The sequence below is a fragment of the Chelonia mydas genome, chromosome 7 (genome assembly GCF_015237465.2).
Source record: "Chelonia mydas isolate rCheMyd1 chromosome 7, rCheMyd1.pri.v2, whole genome shotgun sequence".
NCBI lineage: Eukaryota > Metazoa > Chordata > Testudines > Cheloniidae > Chelonia > Chelonia mydas.
The window spans coordinates 10,600,868-10,624,726 of record NC_057853.1 but is presented as its reverse complement, the minus strand read 5'-3'; the positions used below and the strand labels follow the sequence as shown (position 1 = coordinate 10,624,726).

General features: G+C 45.0%; 1 long non-coding RNA gene across 1 annotated transcript in view; it reads left to right on the top strand.

The window, feature by feature from the left end:
• LOC122466602 overlaps positions 1 to 14,072 on the top strand; it is a 32,231-nt gene extending 18,159 nt beyond the window's left edge. The window contains exon 3 of the long non-coding RNA XR_006292245.1: positions 13,936 to 14,072. This is a non-coding gene — a long non-coding RNA (uncharacterized LOC122466602). The remainder of the gene's footprint in view (positions 1 to 13,935) is intronic.
• The last annotated feature ends 9,787 nt before the right edge of the window (positions 14,073 to 23,859 follow it).

Genomic DNA, 23,859 nt, shown 5'->3' with positions numbered 1-23,859 from the left:
TCTCCAGCTCCTATGCAGAGGTGCAGCCAGGCAGCTCTGCACGCTGCCCCATCCACAGGCGCCGCCCCTGCAGCTCCCATTGGCTGCAGTTCCCAGTCAATGGGAGCTGTGGGAACACCGTGCTGAGTCCCTTGGCTGCCCCTATGTGTAGAAGCCGGAGGGGGGGACATGCCGCTGCTTCCGGGAGCCGCACGGAACCACGGTACGCAGGGAGGGGCAAGCCCCAGACCCTGCTGCCCAGTGGGAGTTTGAGGGCTGGATTAAAATGTCTGAAGGGCTGGATGCGGCCCCTGGGCCCTAGAACATAGTGCATCTTGTCTCTGATTTAGTGGAATTATATCCCATGCCTCTCACAGGCTTCAAAATTTAATCTAGCTCTTTTAGAGTTTTGTATAGAACCAATCAGCCTAAATTTCCCAGTGCTTGCATATGTGAGCCCTGAATATAAAACTCTCTGGAGGTTGTTTCAAACCATGTTTTTATGTGCAGTTAAGGGAAGAGAAAGTTGAAAATTTGGAGCCAAGTATCTCAGGACCCTGTCTTTTAATGTCATTACGATGTCGTATCAGCCATAGCCCATCACATGGGAGAATGCAGATTGGCTCAAGACAAGACTCCTGCCTGAATGTCACTTGAAGAACTCCTTTGTGTACTGAAATTGCTGTGACTGGCCTTTTAGCCTTCTACACAGACTCTCTCCATCATAAAAAGATGTACTGGATTGTTTGGAACTGGAATATAACCCTCTTTCTCCAGCCTGAAAGAGTATGTTCATGACTCTGCGTGACTGGTTCCCCTTTGTATCCCTCCCCAGGCAGTAGCAATAAGGGAGCACATGGTGCAGAGGACTTGGGTAGGTCTTCTGTGCTGGACTGACTGTCACCCTGGCTGTAGGGGATGCAGGCAGACCAGCTCATAAGGCAGCAGTCGTGATGGACTGGAACAGTCCACAAAAACCTAGCCCCTGTTTGCTGTAGGGGAGAAGGTGCTGTGGCAGCGGCTGTTCATGGGCGAGGGATGCAGTAAAGAAGCAGCTGAAGGGCCTAACGAGGCTGCCACTCCAACAGACCGGATGAGGGCTCACTGTTAGATAACGGCTCCTTCACTTGCCTGGCTAGCGGCAGGATTCGCATGGATAGATTTTCTGTGATTGCCTCCTGACAGCACCATTAGCTGCAAAGCTGTGTGTAATGCTGAATAGTTCATTTTTAAAAATACCTTCCATTGGCTTGATTTGGAAAGACTTTCATAAATTGCATTTTCATTATTGAGGCATCTATTAATAAATGTTCTGTTTGCCTTCAGAACAAACGGCGACCATTTTACATAAGGCCAAAGTGTAACCTGACAGTCCTTGCGTCAAGTGAACTGTGGATAGAATATCGTCCCCTTGGGGCACTTTCTAGGGAGCCTCATACACAAATTAGGAACATGGAGAAACTAGCTATGGTCTAGATTAGGAATTGCAGGTGCTCAGCTTTTCTGTATTCATTTCAATTCATACGTGGGAGTACTTTGCCCACCGATGGCATGTTTTGCTGTATGCAGTCTATGTGATGGGTACTCTCTACCTAGGCTGCTGCTGATCAAAAGTTGCTACTAAATGATGGCTGTTGAGTTGCCCCTGTGAAATAGTTTTGGTCTCACTCCACTTCCCTGTTCGCCGCCACCAATTGCCGCTGACTAACATCTTTTGTGGCAGTCTCAGAAGAAAGGTCCAGGAGTAGATTGGCTTGGACAATTAACTCGTTACTGTGTGGAGCAGCTGCTGATGTTGTGCCCGGAGATGGGGTGTAGCTGCAGCGGCTAAGGAAGTTAGGCACCCAACTTCCAGACTATACATTTAAGAGTTGTCCAGTGCACCAGGATGCAACTGTATTATTATTACTAATCAATTGTATAGAGCCATAAATACAAACAGAACTTACTCGGGAGGCTATGCTCCAAGGTCAGATCCTGCAAAGGGCTGATCTTCTTGGACACCAACTGAAGTTCATTGGAGAAACAGCAGACAACATTGGACCTTGAGAGAAGCAGACCAGCAAAAACAGGACACGTACTATTAAAGTAGTATGGGAAAGTTCAGATTAACAATGATGAGACCTCAGAATTCATTTGTATCAGGACAAGATGAACGTTTTCCCTGTCCTAACAGAAGGTCTTGATTAATGTAATTAGGCAAGGAGGCAAATGATAAACAAAACGATCTTAGCTTTTCAAAAGAACTTGGAAATTTAAGGGGAAGAAAACTTACACTTACACCCAGGAGGAAAACGAGGTTCAAAGTCCTTTAAAGGGCTTAGGGAAATGTAGTGTCACTGGGATAAGATTATATTTTTATCAGACTAATAAAAGTGGGCTCTGCGCCTGTCTCCTAGAGTGTGAAAGTTTGAGTCACGCAATGCTGAGTCCTGGAGAGAATATTGATTGTTAGCCAGACGCTGTGACTGACAGTTCAGCAGCTCCCTTTCCTCCAGTAATTCAAGATACGCTAGGAAAACCTATTCAAGTCAGAGGGAAGAAGGCACTTCAGTCATTCTTCTGACTCCAACTGAGCGAGACCTCAACGTTTTCCCCCAATAGATATCCTATGGCGTTGGAGCAGAGCCAAAACCCTGGCCTAGACCACCTTTATAATTATCCCAATGTTGCACTTTGGGGCGCTCTCTAATCTCTGTACCTAACGTTTGTTGCCAAAATCCATGTGCAAATTTTGGCAGGGGTAAGACTGAGAATAATCACAATGTGTAGGGATTATGCTCAAATAAATGATCCCCACCCCCGCCCCCAATGAATGACTGGCAGGCAAGAGACGTACTGTCTGTGTATTTGCACACCAAAGACACCCCTAGCAAACCACTTCTTTTTAAAAAGAACTTTGATTTATTGCCGGTTAAGAATCACTTTAGTGATTCTGATGGGTAAGAAATACACGGCGGTCTGACCTTGCTGAAGTCCCTCGCAGGACTCCCACTGGTCCCAGCGAGAGCAGGCTAGGGAAGGCCATTGACTTCAACGGGACTTGTTGATGCATAACGACTTGTGGTACATGCTCAGCACCTTCAGGTGTGAACCAGTACTGCAAACACTAGAAAGTGAAACAAGCAGAGCGACCTGAACCTATTTCTGAACACTCCTGTTGTGGCAAGGGTGAGTTACCAAACGACAGTTAGGCAGCTGGCCAACTGCCACTGTGTGCATGGCAGGTCTGCCTGAAAGTCTGCTCAGATCGTTGTTACTTGGGCTTCCCTTTCCCCTACTTCCCACTCCTGTCTGTCCGTTTCGTCCTTCTGATCCAGCTTGTCATGAACCCAACTCAGTGAGCTCTTGGGGCGAAGATTTGTTTGTTACTATATGTTTGTGCAGCACAGTGGGGTCTCAATTGGGTGAAATGGAAATCACATAACCATCTATGATTATTTATTGTACTGCATTTTAATTATAATGGTGTAGTACAATTAGTTCTCTCAGAAATGCTCACTTACGAATGCTGAGGAGGGGATAAGTGGGTTTTGTGTATGTATGTGAAAAGAATTCATGCCTGTATCTCTTTTATCACCAGTCCTGCTGTTGCATATTCCTATCTGATCACTTTCCACACGTTTCCATAGGCAGTGTCCTGTAGTTAGTAAATGGAAGCCAGATTGCCAGGCAGCTGTTGTAAATCTGTGGAGTTCCATTAACTCCGGTGGAGCTCCTTCAATTTACTCTGACCTCAGAAGTCAATTGGGAGTCGCTCCAGACTGGGGATCTTTTGCACCTGTGGTGAAGTGGGGCTTGCACTAGTGTGAATTATGCTGGTTTGAAACCACAGCGCTTCTACGCCAGGGGCTTTGATAGGTGAGAAAATCCCTTATGTATACAAGATCTTATACTCGTGTAATAGATCTGTCTCTGACTCCAGGTCTTTGACCACTTGTCTCTTTATTGCTAACTTTATCCTTCCTTTACGTTTTCCTAAATGTCTTGGGCAAACAGATTTAATTTCACTAATGAAAAATACTTTTTTGTTTTTGTTAAATTAATTCGGCTTTCACTCTGCCTTGCCTTCTTTCAGTGATTGCTAACAGGCTGGTCTCCACCACACTTGTGGAGAATCTATCATTTGTCATGAGTGTGCACCAAAGCATGTAAGGATCGGAGAGCAAACTCTATTTCCTAGCAACCAGAGGAAAGCATTGCACGTTTTTCCGCTGTCAGCAGGAGTGCTCCAATTTATGTAACCTACAAAATGTGTGTTATCACCACAATAAACCATACATCCTGAGGCTTTATTTATGGCCAGCTAATCACAGTGATGTATCCTTGTAGCCCCACTGTCTAATATTTCCCTGTTTGGGGCCAGACTCACAGTGAGCTTAAAACCCAGTACAAATGTAGTTAACAGCTTCCCTGACAATGGCACTAATTATCTAATTATCAAGGAAGATTCACAGATCAATCATGTAATACCATAATAGTAAAACCTAGGTAAAGTCAGATGGACCTGGAGTTCATTTTCAATTTACAAGGCTTTTTTAAAAAGAAGTTTGCACCCATAAAATAAATACACACAAAGCATTGAAAGCAAGTTGAGATGAGAACAGATAAAAGGAAAGGGACTTGTCAGTAATAAGTAGCTGTTACAAATGGCAAAGATGTAGCTGCGGACATTTTAAATCTCATTCTACATTGTGTTCTGTGGAAGAAGTCAAAGTAGCACAAGCCACAGTAGTTGGAAGCTCTACACTGCCGAGGTAGTGGTAGAGTCAGTTTGCTAACAAGTGTTCTTCTCCACCCTGTACTGTGTCTCAGAGCCTGTGTAAAGCCAGAGAGTTCTGTTTTCGAGGCATCCGGCAGCCTCTGGTGACCTCTATTTCCAAGTGGTTCAAATTGGTTCTGAAGATTCTGTGACGTGAGAGACAAGTTGTGCTGTTTACTTACCAGCTCAGATGGTCAACTGTAATCAGCAAGCCATTCAAGTGCCAGCTGGAAACAGTCCGAAACAGACCGCGCGGCCTTCCCTACCCGCTTTTCTCCTGCAACATCAGGATCTCTCATGCAAGCGACATTCCAGTGTTTCTGTTCAGAGGTGCTGGAACAATTTGTTTGGTGGGGGCGATCAGAGCCATGGAACCAAATTGTAAACCCTGTATATGATGGAAACCACTTCAAGCCAGGGGGCGTCGCAGCACCCCGAGCACGCCTACTTCCAGCACTTGTTTGAACGGAACTTCCTCTGACTGCAAATGTGAACAAGTTACTGCAGATCATATAAGGCCTGATGCTGAGATCCCATTGACTCTCCACTGGGAGCGCAGTACTTCTGAAATCCAGTGTTTTAAACACAGAAATGTACTGTATAAGATCATGAGTAAATATTGACCCAAAATGGAGCCCTGCTGCGGGTAGCAACCCGGGGAATGGATTCTGCATACGCAAGTTGCTGGAGGGAGCTGGTGTTTGAACTGCTGTCATCTAGACCACTAAGCAGTAGAGCTGTTCCACTCTGAACATTCCTCCTCTCACCTTGCTGCACTGGCAGCCACAAACAACGATGGGACATTTTAAGGCTAGAGTAGATAGGGCTGGATTACAGAATAGGCCCTGTTGGACCCAGCCAACAGTCAAGTGATGCAGTGTTTTGTTGGCATAGAGTCTAAGGCCAGATGGGCCGCCTGTGATCATCTAGTCTGACCTCCTGCATAACAGAGGCCATAGAGCTTCCTGGCGTAATTCCTGTTTATTTTTCAGAAAGATATGCTCTGATTCAGAAAGATATGCTCTGACCCAGCAAATAGTCAAGTGATGCAGTGTTTTGTTTTTTGTTTTGCTTTCAGAGCCACATCCGAACTTCCCACAGATAGTGGGGGTGATCAGATATGTAGTTTTGGCTGATGCCTATCTTGAGTTTCTGGGAAGCATCTAGTAGTTTGGCACATTATCAATGCTGAGAAAGGAACAGTGGCTCGACCAAGGGATCACAATGATCAGACATATACGATCATTTCTGGCTAAAGAAGGCAGCTGGGTGAGAGGAAGACAGAAGGCCCTTGCCATGGTAGTTGTCTCTGGGAAAGAAATCACAACTGTCATTATGGGCCAATAATGCTGAGCAGGCAGAAGGGAGAAAGATAATTGTAGGGCAGTAGTCTCTAGATAGGGGACTTGGGATGAGTACAGTTGTGTGGCTTGAAGAACTTAACTTCCATGTTCCAAACCCAGCTGGAAAGTTTACAAAAAGTCCATGAGTTCTGATCAGGTCTGTCTGGAAACTTTTTCCATGTTGACATTGATCCTGCAGCTTGATTTGCCCAGGCAGGCCCTTTGTCTGTATAGAGCTCCATTGAAATCAGTGGGGGGTCAACGCAGGAGCAGAATACCATCTGCATGGTATCATTTGCAGGACTGTGAGAGCCAATTAGCTTCTCCTGCAGAAAAGGGCTCCTGGTTGCCCTGGCACATTGGCAAATCACACGTAGCAGATGATTCAATCAACTGATGAACATCAGACAACCTCGGTGAGTGCTGCCACATCATAAATCGGCTTAACAGCAGATTGAGCTGCAGATGAGTTAGACATTAGAGTACCGTGTGATGCATGATGCCATAAATTGGAAGGCTGAAATCAGCAAGAATTTCCTGGGGTGCTGCTTTGTTTTATTTTTTAGCAACACCATGCCCATTAAGTCCAAAGGTTTTTAAATAACTCTTCTTGCAATTGATCATAATAATGGATATGGAGGGAAATTAAGGAATACAGAAGAGGGCAAATTGCAATGAAAGAAACTGTATTCATGGAAGATTAAACAGAGCAGGAAAGCTATACAGCAGGAGAGTGCTGTGAAATTTCATATGGGCTCTTACCTGGATATGGCAATTGTCTAATACTGTGATACGATGCCTCAAAGGAAACGGCAATCAAATTAAGTTCCCCTCCCAACCTTACTCTCCTTTTGCCAAGTGTTACAATATGTACCTTGCACAGCTGACTACATCTATGAATCTTCTTAATGACTGTGATAATGATGATGTATCAGGAGTGAGCACCACATCAATTTCTCAGGTCTTAGAATAGAACGCAAGATGGTTGTGTCAGACTGAACCCCAGAGCTGCACTCTCCAATTGCAGCCAGAAGTAATGCATTTGAATTTGACAATGATATGGAAAGCTCCTCAGCAACCAAAGGGGATGGATTCCTCACCTTTGGGATGCAGAGAGGAATGTCTCATGTCAGTTAAGCAGCATGGTGGGTTGTGTGTGGTGGTGGGGTGGTTAGTTTTCCAACTTGAAATAGGGGGGCTGTTTTAACACGTGTGGATGCATGATGCATAATGTGGCTACCTGGCTGGAGCCAGAACCTCATGATGATGATAAACAAACAAGCCTGGCAATGTAAGGTGATGCTTATTATTCTTGGCAAGAGCTGCTCCCGATTGAGACTTTGGCAGCTGAAGGCAGAGAAGCAGAGCGTAGAACCAAACAGAACTGATGTTTGCTTCTGAACATGTCCCATTGGCTTACTCTTACGGTTTTAAATCATTGGTTAGCAGATACTGCATTACACTGCTGGTTTATAATGGCTTGGGAGTAACTATAAAAAATATTACCAAGGTGCTGTTTCAACAAAGCACTTAAGCTCAAGCATAAGTTCGAGCACGTGAGCCATCCCATGGAATCAATGAGGCTACTCACCTGTTTAAAGTTAAGCCTGCTCTTAAGTGCCTTGTTGACCTAGGGCCTAACTAACCAAACCATCGGTCTCATGTTATAATTAGTTCTGAACTTTGATTCGGCAATAGTCCAATATCCGTAGAAGTTAATGGTGCAGAATTACAAAAATCATTCACTGCCCGCTAATGACGTGGGAGAACTTTAACTGGGAATGGGCATCTTCAGAATGTCAGGAACCTCTTTCAGCTCTGGGGCGCCTTGCTGTAATCCAGCAGTAACGCCCTCCACTTCAATCACGGCAAACACGTCATTGTAAAACTGGTGTGCACGAGACTGGGAGCTAGTCCCGGGACACTGCTGACAACGTTAACATTAAGGGCCATATTCTTATTTACACTGGGGGTCCTATACACTGTTCTTAAAGTGGGTGGAAATGTAAGATACAGCCACCCCAAAGCCCCTCTATGCTGTCAGAATGTTGGAAAGGAGCTTTAGGCTACGTCTCCACTCAGAGCTAGGGGGTGATTCGCCGGCTCATGTGCGCATACTCGTGCTAGCGCTCATCAAGCGAACGCAAGTATAAATCGCAAGTGTAGCCATATTAGTGCAGGCGGCAACAGCGGAGGCTTGGCTGAGCCATGCAGAATACAAACCCATCTGGAACTGGTGGGTACACCCTGGGCATGGCTTGGCCGTGCCTCCGCTACCCGGTGTGACCACAGCTACGCTACACTGCTACTTGCTACTTCTACTTCTACTACTTCGATGAGAGCTAGCGCAAGCATGTGTCGGAGCGCAGGGGAAGAACACGCCTACCTCGCTGGGCAGACACAGCTGCAGCGTAAATGGCAGCCGGGGTGTAAATAATCTGCTAAATGAATGCATTTACCGTGCGCTCTCCAGCCACTCTCTTCTGCCTGTCCAATCACTATTTGTATCTTATTTTGGAACCCAGCACTGGTGTGCAAATGGTCCTGTTTTCAAAGTAGGATTTTCTGCCCTCTTCCCCCACTCCCTGAGCCTGCAAGGTCTGTTTGGAGAGAGGTGAAATCTGCCCTCCCCCTTTGGCATTTTGTCTGTATGCTACAGAAATGAGTGGTCTGGTCTGGCATTGTTTCCAGTGTGACCCACTTCAAGGAAGGCATCCAGCTGGGAGTACAGGGAAAGAGAAATAACAGTTGAGAAAAGAAGATGAAAGAGAAGAGCTGATCTAAGGGAGTGGTGCTGGAGAGAGGGGAACTATGTGTGATCAATGTGGAGTTAAAGGATTACAAGATAACAAGCACCTGTTTTTTCTATGTCTTTACCCTTTCACAATATAACCACTCCAGAATGGCTCACTTCAACATTTCTACATACATGGGCAAGAATTCTGAAATATTCTGAATGTGGTGGAATGTGTCTGATAAAACTGTAACAAACAGATATAAATCTCTTCCAGAAGGGTAGGAAAGTCACCTGGTTGAAATTAACACTATGTCGAGGAAAGGCTGGATAGAATGGAAACCTCATTGAATATCTATAAATTGGACAGCTTCACAGGTCAGATAGAAACCAGATGGAAGAAGTCAAGAAAAGGAAACCTGGTTTGGCTTGAATGCTTTGGCAGGGTGAAAAGGCCTCTTATCTAGAAAAGGAAAACCTTAAACTAGGGCATCTATTCAGCAGCAACAAATGCAGTTCAGATCATCACCAAACGTGCATAATCTACTGAAAACCAAGGTGCCAGCCAGAGTGACCATGGTTGATGACATCATACCAGACATCATCAGAGTGAAGTTCCCAGATCTGTGAATCCATACATCTCTGGAGCGGTCCCGCGGGCAATGCTAAAAAAGGTCAAGGTGCGCACCCCCTTGCGCATCAGTGGAGAGTTTGAAAGCATGGTGTGCTGAGGTGGTGTGTGTGATGGGTTCCCCCCAAGGGTCTCATCTGGAACTGGGGTACCACTGAGCCCTCTGACCCACTAGCCAGGGCTCCTTTTCACGCTGTGCTGTTGTGACAAGCTGCAAAGCCTTCCAGGCTTGCACTTTCACCAGCATTCATAGAGGTAGGGATACACTCAGATGCAGTTACATGCAGCCTCCCAGCCTAGGACCCCAGAACAGTACCATCCTGCCCTGGTCAAATCTGGCCAGTATAACACCCGGTTTGCCTCTGTAAGCAGAGTCAGGATGGGCTCCACCCTGACATCTGGTGGTGAGGTGTGGCAAGTAGTGGAAAAGAACTTCAGGGGCTGATCTCAATTTGCATAGGCACACCCACCCCGCCTAGAATGAGGCCATAACTGCCCAAATGGTCACTTTGGCTGTTGTGGGATCCCCAGTGTCTTTGTTATTGGGGCGGGAAGAGTAAATTGTTATTACCCTGATTATGGGAACTGTGCTTGGAACTGCACTTGGCCTTTTGTTATGATGGAGGGACTCACCATCAACTGAGTAGCACTCGCTAGGCAAGGGACATGGGTTCCAAAACTCTGTGAATGGAGAGAGACTTGAGACAGGTATTAGTACCTGGTGGTGTGGCCCCCTTTGTGAGGGCCTGAAGCACCAATTGCACCTCTGTCTCTCTCCACTGTGGAATGTCAGAGCTAATTTTGGGTCTATTAAGAGTCTTGCTGCAGGTACTGTGCTGCATTCACTTTGGCCTTATGGTGCACCAGCACTAAGGCCCCCACTACTATGAGCTGAAATCACTAAGAGCTGAAATCACTAAGAGCACTGTGTCAAGTAGTGGGGAGCCAGAAGATCTAGAGTGCAGTGGTGCTGTTCGTGAGACGGCGAGCTGTGGAGTGGAGCCGTTCGTGAGACAGCGGCGTGTTCGGGAGACGGCGAGCTGAGCAGAGCTGTTCGTGAGACGGCGAGCTGTGCAGAGCGGAGCTGTTCATGAGACGGCGAGCTGTGCAGAGCGGAGCGGAGCTGTTCGTGAGACGGCGAGCTGTGCAGAGCTGTTCGTGAGACGGCGAGCTGAGCAGAGCTGTTCGTGAGACGGCGAGCTGTGCAGAGCGGAGCTGTTCGTGAGACGGCGAGCTGTGCAGAGCGGAGCTGTTCGTGAGACGGCGAGCTGTGCAGAGCGGAGCCGGTCGTGGTGGAGCGGAGCCGTTCGTGAGACAGCGGTGTGTTCGTGAGACGGCGAGCTGAGCAGAGCTGTTCGTGAGACGGCGAGCTGTGCAGAGCGGAGCCGGTCGTGGTGGAGCAGAGCCGTTCATGAGACAGCGTAGCAGAGCAGAGCCCTGTGGGGCAGTCAGCTTCAGGACACGTAAGGTACCCCTTACCTCTTTCCCCCACACACAGGCATATTTTAGCCAGACTGGGGAGTAACACTCTGCAGATGAACTTTTGAACTCTGGGGCTGGACTTTTTGGATTTTGGGTGATTTGAGGATTGCTGGACTCAAGAGACGTTTGGGTTCTGGGACTCAAGAACCTGAGGGAAAGGATGTGGCCCAGTTTTCTGGGGTGGGTCTTTGCTCATGGTTTGGTTAATGAACACTAGTTGTGGTGTTTCCCCAATTTAACGCTGACGTCGTTTACCTCATGTTATTAAAGATTCTCTACTACACCGAGACTCTGTGCTTGCGAGAGGGGAAGTATTGCCTCTTTGAGGCGCCCAGGGGGTGTGTAAGATTTTCCCAGGTCACTGGGTGGGGGCTCGAGCCAGTTTTGTATTTACTTTGATGAGAGGGAACCCCTGTGTACTGAACCCGGCCCTTGCTGCTATCAACTTGGCCTGGCAGAAGGGTTACACCTCTCCTTCAATGTGAAGAGGACCATGCACACTTGTGGTAGCCAAGCTGAGATTTTTCCCCAGTCACCTTAGTCGAACGCATGCTGGTTTGGATTAAAACATATAATAAGTTTATTAACTACAGAAGGATGGATTTTAAGTGATTCTAAGTGATAGCAAACAGATCAAAGCAGGTTACCTAGTAAATAAACAAAACCGCAAACTGACCTTAAGGTAGGATATGAATTAGCAAATTCTCACCCTGAGTGACAAACAGGCTGGCAGATTCTTAAGGCACATGCTGTCTTTGCTTTGCAGCTTGGGCTTCCCAGGTTTTCATACACAGGCTAGAAATCCCTTTACCCTGGGACCATCACTTCCCCCAGTTCAGTCTTTGTTCCTCAGGTATTTTCAGGTGTGTTGGTGTAGGGAGAGTGAGATACCATCATGATATCATATTATCCCCTTCTATATCTTCTTCCCACTTGACAGACAGCTCTTTTGCTGTCACCTGGGTCAAACAGTTCCCAGTGTGTAGTGCTATCTCTGAGAGGTTTCTATTGTACACAGTTCCCGGGGTAATCCTTGTGCTCGTGTGTGTTTCCTCAATAAGCCATGAACATTGTTTGGCCTTTTTACTGTTGTACCTGAAAGGCTGCTTGTGGGTTTGTTCAACCCCACAACATGTTTCAGTAACAAATACATAGCCAAACTTGGGCTCAACGGGTAGTGATCAATGGCTCCATGTCTAGTTGGCAGCCGGTATCAAGTGGAGTGCCCCACGGGTCGGTCCTGGGGCCGGTTTTGTTCAATATCTTCATAAATGATCTGGAGGATGGTGTGGATTGCACTCTCAGCAAATTTGCGGATGATATTAAACTAGGAGGAGTGGTAGATACGGTGGCAGGTAGGGTTAGGATACAGAGGGACCTAGACGAATTGGAGGATTGGGCCAAAAGAAATCTGATGAGTTTCAACAAGGATAAGTGCAGGGTCCTGCACTTAGGACAGAAGAATCCAATGCACCGCTACAGACTAGGGACCGAATGGCTAGGCAGCAGTTCTGCGGAAAAGGACCTAGGGGTGACAGTGGACGAGAAGCTGGATAAGAGTCAACAGTGTGCCCTTGTTGCCAAGAAGGCCAATGGCATTTTGGGATATATAAGTAGGGGCATAGCCAGCAGATCGAGGGACGTGATCGTTCCCCTCTATTCGACATTGGTGAGGCCTCATCTGGAATACTGTGTCCAGTTTTGGGCCCCACACTACAAGAAGGACGTGGAAAAATTGGAGAGAGTCCAACTTTTTCACTAGGAGGGTGGTGAAACACTGGAATGCGTTACCTAGGGAGGTGGTGGAATCTCCTTCCTTAGAAGTTTTTAAGTCAGGCTTGACAAAGCCCTGGCTGGGATGATTTAATTGGGGATTGGTCCTGCTTTGAGCAGGGGGTTGGACTAGATGACCTCCTGAGGTCCCTTCCAACCCTGATATTCTATGATTCTATGATTCTATAAACTTCATAACTTCACATACAATGATAGCACATACCATCCAATGAGATGTTACTTTCAAGCGGATCAAGACTTATAGAATGAGATCTCAGAAGGCGTACTTTGTGTGAAACAGGTCCCAATTATATGATAGTGGGGAATAAGGGGGTGCCAGGATGTCACAGTGTGGAGGGGGGGCAGTGTTGTCCATCCTGGCGACATGGCCAATAACCATGCAATGCTACTTCTGAATGTAGCCAGATCTCTCAGATTATGGCATTTGGCATTGAGATGATGGTAGCTCAGAGACATGGTCTTTTACTACAGCAGAAGCAGGACACAGTGGGGATTCTGCTACATAATAAGAGAGAGACTCAGTGGATAACAGAATAAACCAGAACAGTAGGTCTTATTCAGAAAGTTAAGTTATACAAATAACAACAGAGAGGCCATGCTGGCAAAAGGCGAAAGAGCAGATGGACAAATGCTTTCAAAATACCCTGAGAACTAAAGAGCCCAGTGTTCCTGGAAGGGAAGGGAAGCAGGAATGTGCTGTGAACAAGAGGTGTAGAGGTGTTTTTCGCCTTTTCAAGTTAAATAATTTCCCCCCTACAACTTTGGAATGACATTGGTGTAGGGCCGTTGCACGTGGAATTTGTGCAGTCCATACACCTGGTGCAGGGGCACAATGGCCTCTTGTATATGCAATCATGGGTGTTCAGCTGAATGCACAGTATCTTTGCTCCACTGGCTGAGCTAAAGGAGTTAATCCCTGGGGATATGGATTCATAGCCTCTCCATGGCATGTAACTTCATGTACCCCATTCTGGCATCTCCTCCAGGCAGCACAAAGAGGGTTTGGAGGCAGGATGGCACCAGTGGGTTGGCAACTTGGCAGATCCATTGGTTTAAATCCTCACATAGGGCCAGGCTAATCCAGAGTAAAGCTGAACAGTGGAGAGGAGAAGGGATTTTTAGTCAAGATCACTTGAATTCTTTGGTTGCTAATATCTAGTCAGTGAGGTGACTAATGAAGGATTCAACAACCCTGCTTGTTTTAATACAGGGGTGAGAACTTGCAATCTATACATGCTCTGAGACCGAGACCCTCCCCCCAAAACTTTTGCCAAACAAACCAGGGAAGACCAGACTTGACATTCCAGTTATTTCTGAGGTAAAAACAAGCAAAGAAACTCTGAAAGGTTCTTTTCTACACATCATAAAGAACTGAAACAATGACACAATCCCAAACTGTGGGTCACCTTTAATTCGTGTTTGTAAATTACTTTAAATCCTCAGATGGAAGGTGTCATAGAAGTAAAAGGGATTCTATTGCTCATCCTCCAGGTTTTCCCTTGTTCTTTTGTTTTCCTATCTTAGGCTTCAATCCTACAAAGAAAACCGCAAGGGCCGATCCCTGTGCCCCTGCAGTCCCCCACTGAAGCCAGTGGGAGCCTCACTCAAGTACACAGAGGCTCTGTATGGGCACAGCAATCAAAGCACATGGATCTCTGTACAGGACTGGGGTCTTGCACATAGCTTCCTTGATACAATGAAGGGAAAAGTACAAGAGGTTTGCTGCGATCAATACTCACCTCAAGTTTTATCATAAAGCTTTATTACCATATAAAACTAGCCCTTTTTTTCTTGCCTTTTTTTGGCTGGTCAGCTGTCCACTTATGCCAGCATCAAGACTAGCTCATCCTACAAGTGCAAAATACATCGTTTAAAATTCTTCCCATGCCACTTCTTGAGACAACCCTTTCCCTTTTCCTTTTAAACAAACTCCAGAACGTCAAGTGTACCATTTTTATCCCCTCCACCCAGACACATTAAATTAAAGAACAATAGAATAGCCATTTGTCTCAATCCATTTGATAAATGCTCTGGGATTATTCATTCTTTTTATTTTTTTTATTATTATTATTATTTTTAAATAGTAGTGGCTTTTCTATTGTCCAGCTGCCCAAGCTATAATGGGTGCCTATATTATGCCAAATTGTGCATCTGTGCAGATAGCATTTTCTGCCCCTCCCCCCTCCCATTTTATTTTAGTATGTAACAGTGTTACTGGGGCTTAAGGATTGTTGAAACAGTTACAACAAATTGAACTTACTATAGCATGGAAACGGTGTGTGTTGCTTGGCCAGAACATAGAATTTGCCACCCGGTCAGGCTCCGTTACAAACCCTCTGAGCTCAGTCATTAGAATGATTCTCTGAGTGGTTCAACTCAAGTGGAGACGGTCAGTTACTGTTAGTGCGTAGGGCTAGTGGGTTGGGTTTTTTCCCCCCCTGCCTGCCTGGGTGTTTTGTTTTTTTGCTTTGGATTTTTTTTGTTTTGTTTTGTTTGTGCCTCTTTTGTTTAGGCTGAGTAATCCTCTCAGCTGGGAGCCATGAGAGCGAGGCAGGCACAGTGCCCCGAGACTGATTTATGCGCAGAGATTTTAGGGACAATCCTATTTTAAATAAGATTATTCAAGCAGAGAGCCCAACATAAATAAATAAATAAAACCCTTGAGCCTACTGCAGTTACAACGTGGTAAAAGCACAGGAATAGCTCTCTCTCATGACCCTGTAGGCTACCCCAAAAAGATACACCACGTTCCCTCCTGCACCTGAGCTCAGTGGGGCAGGACTAAAGAAGGTACTGAGAGCAGATGGGTCTTGGGAAGGAGTCCCAGTCACCGTGTGTACCTACACCCGGGCCAGAGATGGAGAAGGAAGGAAAGGTGGCTTGAAGATACTTTTTGTGTTCCTGGATTTCTGAGGCCTTGCAGGGGCCTTGTGTGAGTTAGAGCAGCCTGAAGGCTTCAGTAACTTCTGCTTTGCTTGCCAGAGCCTGTTATGTGCCTTGGGAAGAGATGATGAACAGCCATAGTTCAGTGCACTTTGACCACACCCTGATGTACCCCATCACAATGAAAAATTGGCAGTTTGTTACATTTACAGTGAGGCCAAATCGTCATCTATCTAAAATCTCATAGACTCTACGGTCAGAAGGGACCATCGTGATCATCCAGTCTGATCTCCTGCACATGTCTCCCCACGCCTCTGCTCTTGCATGCAGAGGCACATATGTGCACACAACCTGCAAGCCTTGAGGGCTGGGAAATGGGACTTACATTTCTGGGACACGGTTTTGCAAAAATCAAATCTCCCATTATGTAAGGTACATCAGAGCAAGAATTTCAGGGGGATGTGGCCCCATCCTGTGAGCAGCCTGTGAATTGGAATCCTTCATGGAGTTTCCCAGGTGGCATGGTCCTTTAAGAAAGTCCCCATATCCTCCAAGGAGGAAAGAATCAGTGATGATGGAGTTCACCAGAGTTGTCTGGACTCTTTAAAGCTGGAGTAGTCAATAGGCAGATTGCAGGCCATATCTGGACTGCCAGACACTTTTGAATGGACCCTTAATTATTTTTATTTACTTATCATCGTTTTCGGTTTTTTGATTATTTTCTTTGGAGTCTGGACCTTGACCAAGAAATTTGGACCTTGACAAAAAATAATGGACTACCCCGATCTAGTCTATTATTTCACTGAACGTTCTGCTCCAAGCTCTGAATAATGAATACCATCCATGTGCTTTCATATTTGTAAGCAACATATAACCTAAAATCTCCTGTTCTGATATTAGGATTCTTCTAGTTAAGTAGAGTTTTGGCTCAAAGGATCACAGGGTGAAACAGATTTAAGAGCAGAGTTGAAACATTCAATACAAAAGGGCAGAAGGTTTTCTAGCTTAAGGCATGCAGGAAAGTTAACTTTTTAAAAGCCCGGCAGGGTATTCCAGATAATTATTTTCACCTTGCTTTGCAAAATACAATATAGCATGGACTCTAATAGTGCTACACTCCATTATATTGTTCATCCAACTTGTCTTTCCCCACGACTCTTCAGTAGCGGGTGGGAGCTTGTAGGGATTTTGTCTAACCTCTCTTTTCTGGAACATCAAGCAGCCAGTGAGAAAGGAAAAATGTACAAGGAAAATCGGTGGTTTGAATGAAATGCAGCCATTTCTGGGTGGAACCTAGCAGTTTAGAGCAGTCAGTCGAAACGGCAAGTGGAATTTCACCAAGACACTGAGATGAGAACACTCCTCTTTTTGTGAAAAGCGCATGGGAACTTTAATACCACTAATGGTCAGGGCTTATGTTTGTTTTACATGTCACCCTGAAGAGAGCACTGCCCCGTAACTTGTCCCCTAACACCATGCTGAGGCATTCGATTAGTCTTGATCTTTGAGAGGAAAGAGCCAATTAATGAATTGCCACTATCACTTTCTACAGCATCCTGAGTTTCCTTTAGACAGTAGTTCTGTTTTTTGTTCCATGCAAATTCCCATGGTAATTGAGGACTTTGGTCTTCCATCTAAGTATTAACTACAGCTGTAACCTCAGTGGGACCTATTTACTGGTAGAATCTGAGATCTAACAAGACTATGGGAGTTATGAGAAGAAAATTTCCATAAAGGCTTTCAAGCACCTGAGTCCCTAAATCTTTCCAAATTTGTTCGTCTTATATCAAATTAGCTCAAGATTTTGTTAAATTGGCAAGTTAGGAGTTAAAGATTTAGGGGAATATACATTTCTCCATCCTGCCACTGCTTATCTGAGGGTGTGCAGCCCTTCTGCTACAATTCAATTAGACTTGTGTTCTGACTTACTGACAGGATAAAAGTGAGGCAATCCAGCCTGCTAACCCACGTGTTGCACAATTATAATAAATGCAGGGAAGACACCTCTGAACTGGCAGATTGTAACAGTGATAAATGCATCCAAATCCCCATCGGGACAAATGCAGGCATGAAGTCAGAGCATTGGCTTCCAAGCCATGCCACAGTATATGGAAAAAACAAATTCATCTCCTCCATAACCATGTTTAAGGCAACACATCTGGCAGAAACACATTAACGACCCTAAACTGGAAAGCATTATTCCTCCTCGTGTTAGAATCACTAGCTTAATGGTCAGCACATATTTGAATGAAAATGATCTCCAGAGTTAAAAGTTCGTGAATGAGTCACAGAAATTTTATGTGCTGCAGAACTCAGACATTTCACTTGTGCTGTGTACAAAGATGTAGTTTATGGGCAGAGGAAGAAGCCTTCATTCTGAACTTTTCGGCTGTAATGAAATCACTTCTGCCTCAAGGACCCAATACACCTTCAGTGACTTGATTCTTTTCCCTCTCTTTTCTTTAGTCCGAGAGCAACGCCACCAACATTTCAGATCTGGGTTTCAAAACCTGCATGGTGCAAGAATTTTTGGGTCAGAAGCTGATGGATTTTTAAGGCTAGAAGGGACCACAATGATCACCTGGTCTAACCTTCTGTATAACATGGCCCATTGAATTTCACTCACTTTTTTGACCCACTTGTGGCTTAACCCATAATAAAGATATTGGCCATTTGCAAAGTTTAGATCCATGTCTGGATTTCAAACACCCCAGAGTTCAGGTGTGTTCAGATTTGGGATTTTGGCTAAAACCCTTCAAGTTTTTTTTTTCCTTTGAGATTATTATGGATGAGTAGAGGATACTCTCATTATCCTCGAATTAACTTGAAAGACCATAATGGCTTCATTGATCAGTACATTCCTAACTCATAATCATGGGAATGATACACCCATAATAACCCTTCATTGAAACAACGAGGAGTCCAGTGGCACCTTAAAGACTAACAGATTTATTTGGGCATAAGCTTCGTGGGTAAAAAACCCGCTTCTTCAGATGCACCTATTAACCACAGCAAAGTGGATGGGTTCCAGCCCAAGTTACAGTGGAGCTTGGTCTGTAGCCTCCTTCCCTTCCCTCTCACCCCACAGCCAAGTCAGGTAGGCTTGGCTTAAAGCACCTCCAAAAGGGGTAGGTGGGCTTAAGGCTGAAACCCAGGTAAAAACCTCAGTTAAATGTGCACTGTAAACATACACTATACTAGCGCTGCTGTGGGTCAAGGGCCAGATCCTCAGCTGGTACAAATCTACATTGCTCTATTGAAGCCAAAGTAGCCAAAATCTGGCTCAAAATCACAGCTAAGTATAGATGGACACTTCTCTCAAAGTTAATTCTTTCCCCACATTTTTAATTGGTTTCCAATCCTGCACCTACACTTCCATCCTCTGTTCTTTTTCCTCAAACAGGATGTGAGTGCTCCAGAACAGAGTTATGGTGGATGGTACCAGTTTTACACAGGGAAATAGCATTAACTGACCATTTGAAAAACTACCAAAGAATTTTCAGAATCAAGTTTTACTTCCCCTGGAAAACCAGGCTGTGGGTTTTCAGCCGAACTCATTAAAGCCTAGAAAACAAATATTTGACTATTTTGTGAATACCGGGCATTCGGTTCAATTTGACCTTATTTGAACCCTTTAGCATTTACAAATCAGTGAAGCTTCTAAACTGGTCTGCCCGGTTCCCTCTAGCTTGTATTCAGAACTTAATATGTGCATTTGACGTACTGATGGCTTGGGTGACCCGTTTTTAAGCTTGGATCTCAAATACTAACACTGGACACTGCAGGACTATTCTGAAGAATAGTGATGCTCACTGAGTATTTTCATATACCCAATAGATTAGTAAATAATGGGCCTGGTTTATGAATGCATCGTAAAGCTCAAACTCATTACATTTTGGATTACTCCCCACCCAGCCCTGTTTTCCAGACTGGAGTTTTTCCCTGATTGCAAGAAGGCAGATTGTAAAAGCTAGTCGGGGCAGGCAATGGCTGTCAGTATGTGTTTGCACAGTGCAAACAAAGCTCAATGGGGTTCCAATCTCAGCTGAGCCCTGTAGGTACTATAATTAATAATAATGCTAATACACTCGCTAGGATTTTCTCCCAGACTGTTTCAGTACTGCTCTGAAATATCACAGTTTAGGAATAATAATACTGGATCCACTAACATCCCACACCTTTATTACTGACCTTGAAGACTCGTCCAAAACATTCTGGGCAGTGGGAATATTTCTGATGGAATGATCAAAAGTTAATTAAAAAAATGAACATGAATAACTAAAATAGCTGTTGTTTTTAGAAATAAAATCTCAGCCCTCTTGTAAACATCTGGGGTAGGATTTAGCATGAACTGTATGTGCTGCAAATCATGCAGCACTTATGCATTATGCAATTGTTTTGTTTCTATTTCAAGATCAGCCTTAGAATGGGGAGTGTTTTGCCAGGGCTTTTGATGGCAAATATTTGTGGGCAGATCCTCAGCTGGTATAAATTGTCCTAGCTCCACTGGGACAACTTATCAAGGGTCAGGGTGGATTCTTCATCACTGGCAGTTTTTAAATCAAGATGGGAGGTATTTCTAAAAGCTCTGCTCTAGGAATTATTTAGGGGCAGTTCTATGGCTTGTGTTCTACAGGAGGTCAGACTAGATGACCACAATGGTCCCTTCTGGCCTTGGAAATTATGAAGTCAATGGAACAATAACAATTTACACCAGTTGAGGATCTGTCCCTGGCTTCTGAGGGTCATTTTGAGATCCTTAGACATGTAGTGATCCCTGAGTAGAAAAGAGCCAAGTTAAAATCTGTAGCAGGCTTAACTTGTTTCCCTCCCACAGTGCCTTCTTTATACAGGCAGCCACAGATGCCACCAGCAAAATGGGTGAGCAGATCACGGTGCAGTGCTCAATCCCCAAGAGGCCATTCTATCTCTATTCTTTTATCTCATATTCGGATAGAGCCAGTCAATCATAAGTAGCTCCTTGGCTGCTGCTTTGTGGACCCCTCGTTACCAGTAGAGGGTGTACATACTGCTGTGAGATACCCTGGGTAGATCCAGGCCAACAAGTTCAAATCTAGATCCAAATTTTTCCCAAAGTCTGGGGGTATTTGGTTCAGCCCGTCTTTATTAGGAACCACTTGGAGGTGCATTATTAGAATACTTTGATGAAAACTAAAAGCTACTGAACAATTTTGTTATCTATTAACACAACTGTGTAATTCTCAGCTGGCTGCACACTCGACTCCGCAATACGCAACAGACATCTTACCACGTACTTGGGGTGAAATCCTGGTCTCACTGACATCAATGGGAAATGTTGTCATTGACTTCAGTTGGGCCAAGATTTTACCTGTGGTGCACAGGGTCTTGATTATGACTTTGCAATTGGCCCTTGGCTTCATCACCAGTGCAGCAAGAAACAGGCTAATATAAATGCAGTCTATGGTGACATTTCAACTGTATTCCAGTCTAGCTGCATCTTTCTCTTCCCGCTCTGTTGGGTTGATACCTTTAAACCTGCCACGACCCAAATGTGGGATGTGATGAAGGCCAAAAATATGGCGGGGGACAAAAAAAAGCCATTCATGCAGGAAACTTTAACTCCTGAACGCTTCATTCCTGCAGAGTAAATAATTGTCTCCATACATAACCTGTGTTCCAGGACTCTCTATACCTGAGGTAAATCATTTTGAACAATAAATATGAGGTGGAAGGCAGGTAACTGGGAGATCAAAATGGGTGATGTCCCCTGCAATGAGGGTCACTAGAATGGCGTCAGATAGCAGAGACATTAAAGCAAAGGAGTCCAGTCTACATCTGTGCCAAATCCTTTCTCCACAAAGAGTGAAAACTCAGGTTCTTTGAGTAACTTCTTCCCCACAAGCACAAATTCACATCAATGGCAGAAATATGCCCAGATTGCACCACTGGATCTGATCCGTTCCCACCCAGAAATTATGGGGAAGATCTCAACTCTCCATCTCATGCCCATCACTGCTCAACATGTCGAGCAAACTTGTCCACTTCTGTGAACTCCAGAGAACTAAACTTTCCACTTAACTATAACTTCCTTGTAACTCTCCAATTTCAGAGCAAGAGAATCCAAAATCACTACCCCCGCCGCTTTCCAATCTCATACTTCGTTATATCCTCACATCATTACATGAGGCACTTGGGATTGTGCTTGCCTGAATTTAATTTATCAACTTTGAATCTAATGAATGTACAGTACTGTACAAAGGGGATTTTTTTTCACCTTGCAAACGTAAGGAAATTGGTGACCCAAGCAGCAGGTATTTCTAAACTATCATAACCTAATGTAATGCTTCAGAAAGTTAAGGAAAGCAATTTTTCAGATCTGCTTTCTGCCATCAATTAATTCAGCAAATACCAGACTTGATTTATTCCAGTGTGTAGAAGCGGAGTGAATGATAAAATCCCCTTGCAGTTTATATGCCAGCAGGTCCTGTAATTCTCTCCTCTGAGCCCTGGAATTACTATCCTGTTTTTAATTACTTATTTTGCTAATCTGCAAAAATTAACATTTTTTGTTGCTTTAATCCTTTGCTTCCTCTCTGTTTTCTCTAGAACTTGGAATGCAAACATGTCACAGATTTCCATAGCAGGACTCTTCTTACCGCCACCACCTCCAAGTAAGGGCATTATTGCTATCATATTAATGAGCTGGCAAAGCACATCGAGGCTAGGAGGACTTTGTCTCCCATATGTTTTCCCTGCCTTATGAAAATTGATGGCTTCAGTGACTGAGCTCCCTTTATGCTGCAATCCAAAGAGCAGCCTTTAGTTAAGGTTTCAAGCTTGTTTTCTTTCTGTACTTGCCAAAGGGAATTAGTGTTTGTGAAAAGGGGCTGGAATTCTATCCTCGGAGACTGAGATCCTCTCTTTATCCACTAAATGGATGCCCCAGTCAGCTGCCCTGCCAATGTGCCTCAACACTGACCGGGAATGAATTGAGGGGTTGGCTGCACATACCTTTTAATCCTCGGGTTTGCTGCTGACTCTGCTGCTAACCATCCTTGGGCTCCCTGGATACACTTAGGAACAGAGGTAAAACCAACCCACAAAACCCACCGAACAGCCATCAGCTGGTATCTTTGGGTCAGCACCAAACTCCTTGTATGTGACTCAATAATCTACAGGTGAAAAGTGCCCTGTCACATTACTCCAAGGCTGTATATAGACGATATCCGTAGCATTTACTTTTCTGCTGGAGTGAATGTGATAGGTGATATTATCTACAAGATGCCAACAGATATTTGGGTTTAAATCCCTCATGTATTATGTATCTTTACCATCTAACCTTTGTAGAACCTTTTTGTGTGTTAGACCTTCACTGAGACTTTTCAGACCGCTGCAGGTCCACCAGAGGAAGCTGCAGTGGAGATAAGGCCCGGGTGTGCTCAGACATTTTTACCACCATGTTGTCTGACCTTGCATAGATCAAGGTTAGATGATACAGAGGAAGAAGCACTTGAGCCCTGCTTATAAATAGCCTCCCACAGTGAACCTGTACCTGCTGGAAATTGTGGGCCCAAACAATCCTAGTGTGGACACAAGCTTTGTTACATGGTTGGAAAGAGGTAAAGGCACAGAACCGTGGCCTAAAACTGAGGAAGGACTAGCCTGGGGTAAAATTTTCAAAGGCATCCACGTTCCACCAACTGTCACTTAGGAATCTAAGAGTACGTCTACACTGTGGGGGGTGGGGGGGGAGGTGTGTTCTTAACTTGGGTTAGCTACCTTGGGTTAAAATAGCAGTGAAGACCCAGCTAGCCAGCTATTAACTGGGGTTAGCTGTGCAAGTTCAACCCCAGGTTTTAACTTGGGGTAGCAACATGAGTTAAAAGTCGAGTTGCCATGTCATGATTGCTATTTCAACCCAAGCTTGTGTCCACACTGCAAGCAGTACAGCAGCATAGCTGAAGCACAGCAGCTGTACCGCTGTAGTACCCGAAGCTATGTCTACACTACACCGCTTTTAGCGACATGTCTGTGTTGCTACAGCCGTGCCATGAAAAGTCGCACTGCATAGCTGCAGTTTGTTGGCTCCCCTGCTGACAAAAATCTTCCAACCCCAACAAGCGGCGTTTGTCTTTGTCAGCAGGAGAGCGCTCCTGCCAACAAAGCGCTGTTCACGCTGGCACTTGTCATCGGCAAAACTTTTGTCTTTCTGGGGGAGAGGGTTTAACACCTCCACAAGACAAAAGTTTTGTCGTTCAATTGCCCGTGT